Source organism: Vipera berus (genome assembly GCF_964194415.1).
Source record: "Vipera berus genome assembly, chromosome: 5".
NCBI lineage: Eukaryota > Metazoa > Chordata > Lepidosauria > Squamata > Viperidae > Vipera > Vipera berus.
In genome coordinates, this window is record NC_138207.1 from 46,006,365 (window position 1) to 46,012,280 (window position 5,916).

Below are 5,916 nucleotides of genomic sequence, written 5' to 3' on the forward strand. Positions count from 1 at the left end.
AAATATGAAATAAATATAAACCCAGGTCTCAAAATATCTTTACTGGTTTCAGCACAAAAAGTATTTTATAGAAAAGCAATCAGGCAAAGAGAAATTGTTAACATATCAAGACTTATTAAAAAAGGGACAGATTAAGATGAAGTCAAAGGGACGCGGTGGCTCAGTGGGTTAGGACGCTGAGCTTGTCGATCAGAAGGTCGGCAGTTTGGCGGGTCGAATCCCGAGTGCCGCGTAGCAGAGTGAGCGCCTGTTACTCGTCCCAGCTTCTGCCAACCTAGCAGTTCGAAAGCACGTAAAAAATGCAAGTAGAAAAATAGGGACCACTACGGTGGGAAGGTAACAGCGTTCCGTGCGCCTTTGGCGTCTAGTCATGCCGGCCACATGACCACGGAGACGTCCTCGGACAAGCGCTGGCTCTTCGGCTATGAAACGGAGATGAGCACCGGCCCCTAGAGTCGGAAACGACTAGCACGCATGTGCGGGGGAACCTTTACCTTTACCTAAGATGAAGTCAAGAGAAAAATTAATTGCAGAGATTTAATTTTCAGTGGTTTTAATATGCACAATCATGAGAAAGATTTAATAAAGACAAAAAGGTAATGGGGACTGAATAACATAAAATGGAATTTGAAAATGAATTGTGTACAAATGATGAGCATGTGGTTGCAAAAACGTATAAATATTTGTTGAGAGTTGAAAGAAGAGGAATAAGTTAAAGACTGCATGTTAAAATGGACTAAGAATTTTGATTACAATATATAGAAGGCAATGGGAGACAATGTGGATAAAGGAGCTGAAAGTCACATTGTGTTACAATTTAAAGGATTGTTTTTTACAAAGTGAGCTACCATTGTCATATGATATTATATCAGAGAAATTATCTAAGATGTATAAAGATGTTTCTAATCAATATTAGAAAATATATCCACAAAGAAAAATATTTGCCCCGCAATGGAGGTTTATGAAGATGGCAAAACTAACAGAGATGACAAGACTCACCTGTTTGGTCAAGGATGAAACAATAAGTAGTTTTTATAAAAATTTGGAAACATTTTATGGACTTTTTCCTGAAAATGGAAAAATGTTAAATGGTGATTTCTGGATTTGATGATTGAAAAAAGATTGAAGGAGGCACTGAAGGGGTTATTGTTATGTTAAAGAGGCAAGAGGGATAATGAATTTGTCTCTAACTGCTGTACAATAAAGAAGAATAGAAATAGCTTTACTAACCTTTTTTCTTTGTATTTTTTTCTGCACCTTTTTTTCTCCTTTCTTTTTTTCTTATATACTTTTAGCTGTACAACTTTTAATAAAGATTGTTTAAAAAATAAATTGGTGGCAGCCAAGTTTACCCAGGTTCAGCTAAGGTTTGGTCAATTTTGGGTCAGCAATGTCATGAGGAGGATTTTTAAAAACCCAGTGGGGTTCTACTAGGTACTATCTTTAATTTTTACTTCAATATTTGGTGAGTATTTCATTTTGAATATATAATTTTAACAATCCATTTACAGTATTAATCAAGGGCTTGGAGATAAATCTGGTGTTGCATTGGGTCCCCCAACTCCTTAAACCAGAGTTGCTGCTATGTCTGTGTAACATTGCCATAATTTTATACCCAGCCAATGATGAGAAAGGCTTATGATGTAATACCTAGATACACTGGTGTCAAAACTAAATGATGCAAGAAGTACAAAATCTGATGGTCTCCTCCAGCCATTAAATTAGAAGTGAAACAGGGGACAAAGAGACAGGATAGCTCTTTCGGGCTGAAGTGGGCACATCCCTTCTCTCCATCCCTAGTCAGCCTATGGGACCCAGCATAAAGCACAGGAAATACATTTTAAGCTGAGGCTTAAAATGTGTATCAGTGAACAGCCTGAAATGATATAACGAATTGAAATAACATAACACTGAAATGGTAGAGCTGATCCTTCCCTCCTGAACAGTACCTGGAAGAATCTGGAATTCATTATTTGTTACCTACATAAAGAAAGGAAAGAAGGGGAAGGAAATCTTAAAGAAAAGTGCTCCTTGTGACCCTACTCCTTTCATGACTTTGATTTGTTTTTGGTTTTAACTTTATTAGCTAAGGTTATGAAAGTAACGAATGAGGTGAAAGAGGAGGAACATAGGAAGAGGTTTAGAGGTGACCCACTCTGGAATGCTATACCGCTATCAGCAGGTGACATTTATTTATTTTATTTATTTAAGATATGTACATGGCTGTCCAACTAGCAAAGCACTCTGGGCAGCAAACAAATAAAAACAACAATCACAATCCATAACGGTAAAAAATAGCATAAAAGTGAAATAGCAAGAGCAGTTGAGGCCATTAAAACATCTCACAAAATAAAGCAGAGATCTGCAACCACATCAAAGGTCCATTAATGCCCTGACCCCAGGTCTTGCACGAATAGACAGATCTTTGCAGCACTGAGGAAGGCCAGCAGGTGTAGGACCATCCGTAGGTCTCAAGATGAAGCCTGTTCCACAAGACAAGTGCCATGAGAAAGAAGGCAATGCTTCCAAGGGGCAACCATGAGGCATTGCTTCACTAACGGGACTCAGACCATGCCTACTTTGCTTGATTTACAGGGATGGGTATCTTGCAGGGTGGGCCATGTGAGGCTTTAAAGGAGACAACCAACACATTGTGCTTGGAAACCCACTGAGAGATCCAGCAGCTCCTGAAGCTACAATGGTATATGAGGATGCTGTGGGAAATTGAGTACTTTCTGTGCTGTTGCATTCTGGATCAGTTGAAGCTTCTGAATACTGTTCAAAAGCAGCCCACATACAGCATGTTGCAATAATCTGGCTGAGGAGTGACTAAGTCATTTGTGATCAAAAGCAGTGCCTTCCAATCTAGGAATGGGTGCAACTGTTGTATAAGGTATAATTGTGCAAATGGCCTCCTAGGGATGGCCCAGACTCCATCAGTCACCTACAGTGGACTGTTCAAATAGGTCCTTTAGCCTTGCAGTGGTGGGGAGCAGCCTCAAAAACTCCAAGGCTAACAGGAAGTAAATCTGTGATAAGGACTGATGACAACACCCCAAACTCTAATTCATGTTCTTGCTGTCCTGAGACAAAAACCAGATCTAATATGTGACCCCAATCATGAATCAGACCATCAGTGCAGCAGGAACAGAGTAAAGTCAAAAGAAACAATTAATTGTTTTACTTGTCATTCACATAATCAGAACTGCACCACTGAGTCAGAACAGAGACTATAAAGATATAGTGGAAATTCAAAATGGGGGCTGAAACTTTCAGGTTGATGGAGCTTTCCGTGATTCAGGGATGGGTGGATAAGACTTCAATACATCAGTTGGGAAAGGGGTAAATTCAGGTTAACTCTTAAATTCATGTTGGGTCTCCTGCCAGCATTCCAGCAACAGTATTTATTTGTCTGTTTGCCATCCATCTTGCTTTCGTGCCAGGTGTAATGAGTCTCAAGCTCCAAGCCCTACCCATTCCTTCCCTTTCTCTGCAAGGGATAATCATGCAGATGTTGTCTATTTTCTTCCAACTTCTAAATGTGCCATGGCATTCTTTAAATATCAAAATAACTTCCCTTAGCAGATGGCACTAAATATTGAATCTGAAAACAAAACCAAAGATTCCTTTAGATGTTCTTTTAGCTAATTAGGAAAGTTCTGCACTTGTCTTTGTCTGAAGTAAAGCCAGTGTTCTGCAGCACTACAGGCATTACTGATGAGGCTTCAAATCTGCTTGAAAAACAAATTAAGCTCCCAAGGATGTTGCTGGGCAATTTCCATCATAAGAAGTCTGGTGTTCTTCCTGCTATGGTAGCAAGACTGTTTGAAAACAGAAGTCCTCCTTCATTCCCTGCTACTAAAAATATTATTTACATTTCTTCTTGGTTTCTGAGGTAGATATTTTCCCATTGAAAGTACAACGTGTTATTATGAAGGAACTTTATCCTAGGCCCATTACAGCAGACTGCAGAAATCCTGCCTATTACCTACTGTAATTCTGGTGATCAGTTATATTGACCATCAGAAAACACCACCTGCCAGATTTACCTTTTATGGGATTCATCAGACATAGGAAGCAAGTTGTTATTCTATGGAATTCAAACTCTGCATCAGGAACAGAATTCACCGACCTTCAGATGACCATATACAGTATGTGCAGATGAAGCTTTGGGCATCACATAATGTAACATGATATAACATTGTGGTCTGAACTTCTTGAAATATCATCTGGTTATATATGTTTGATGAATCCCCAATGGATAAAATTGATGCCTCCTAGTAGTTAATGTAAATGAAATCACTACATAGGATATACATTGTGTAAAATTAGAGAAATTTCATACACACACACAAACACACACACACATACCAAGAGGGAGGGTGTAAGACCCTTTATGCAAGGGCATGACATAATCTAAAACCAGTTATCTCTCTGCTTTGAGTGTTTAAGGGAAGATAGACTGTTTATTCCATTCTAGTTATAGTTCTTTCATCACTTGAACATTTGGGAGAGCTGTTTACACAATTATGAATCTAAAGAGATCATAGGGATTTATAATCACAGACATCTATTTTTTTTTGTTTTTACCGGAATATTTAAACTTACCTTCAGATTGTTTCTACTTTGGTATAATCTATGTCTCATTAGTGAACCCCATTTTTCATGTGTGTCATAGAGGCTAGAAGGTAGCAACTCCATGACACACTCTCCATAGTCAATGCTACCAGATTTACTACTATTTATTTCTTTGAGCTTGGGGGGAAAGGAAGCAGCTTAAATTCCTTCAGAGGTGACCCATACAAGTAATCCATAATGCTCATGCCTTGTGATATTAAATGAAATCTGTACAATCCACCCCACTGATTAACATACCTCCTTCATAATTTTCATGGCCGAACAAAGTGTCACCAAATGTAAGAGGAGGAGGAGGAGACAGCAGAAAAACATACCGGTTTTTTCAGTTTCAAGAAAACTGAAGGAAGAAAATTGAGAGAAGCTGAGAGGATGGAAGGATAAAGCAGGAGTTGCAAATATTGGAGGGCAGAATAGATTAGCAGATTTTTTTTCCCCTGAGGTTCTGATTGCCTCTGAAAAAAATTACTAAGTGTAATCTAAACTAATTTACAATTTTTAGATTAATCTGAAATGAGATTCACATAAATACAAATGTGTGCTCCTGAGATAGGTTGCAGCTTTTGTGTATGCACAAGTCACATTGTTGAGACAATTTCCATGTAGAAGATGATTCTGTTTCCTGGAATGATGACCTGGTTAACTACATACCATCACAAGCAATTTGGACTGCAAGTTAAAAGAATATTGGCTGATTAAGTTTTAAGAAGCATTTTGTTGAAGAGAAGGACTAGGGGTGACATGATAGCAGTCTTCCAGTATCTCAGGGGCTGCCACAAAGAAGAGGGAGTCAAGCTATTCTCCAAAGCACCTGAAGGCAGGACAAGAAGCAATGGATGGAAACTAATCAAAGAGAGAAGCAACCTAGGCAACCTTAGAAATTTCTTGACATTTAGGACAATTAATCAGTGGAACAACCTGCCTCCACAAGTTGTGAATGCTCCAACACTGGAAGTTTTTAAGAAGAGACTGGACAGCCATTTGTCTAAAATGGTATAGGGTTTCCTGCTTGAGCAGGGGTTTGGACTAGAAGACCTCCAAGGTCCCTTCCAACATCATTACTATTACTACTACTACTACTACTATATTATTATTATTATTACTATTATTTACTATTTACATAGTCCTGACTATTTAAGTAATTAGTCATGCACACACTTGAAACTATGACTCAGAATGATTATGCATGAAACAACTAGCCATAGAGGTGGGAACTAATACACTGTTTCTAAAAGTGATGGATAAAAAGAACAAAACACAAATATATTCTCACTTGCCATT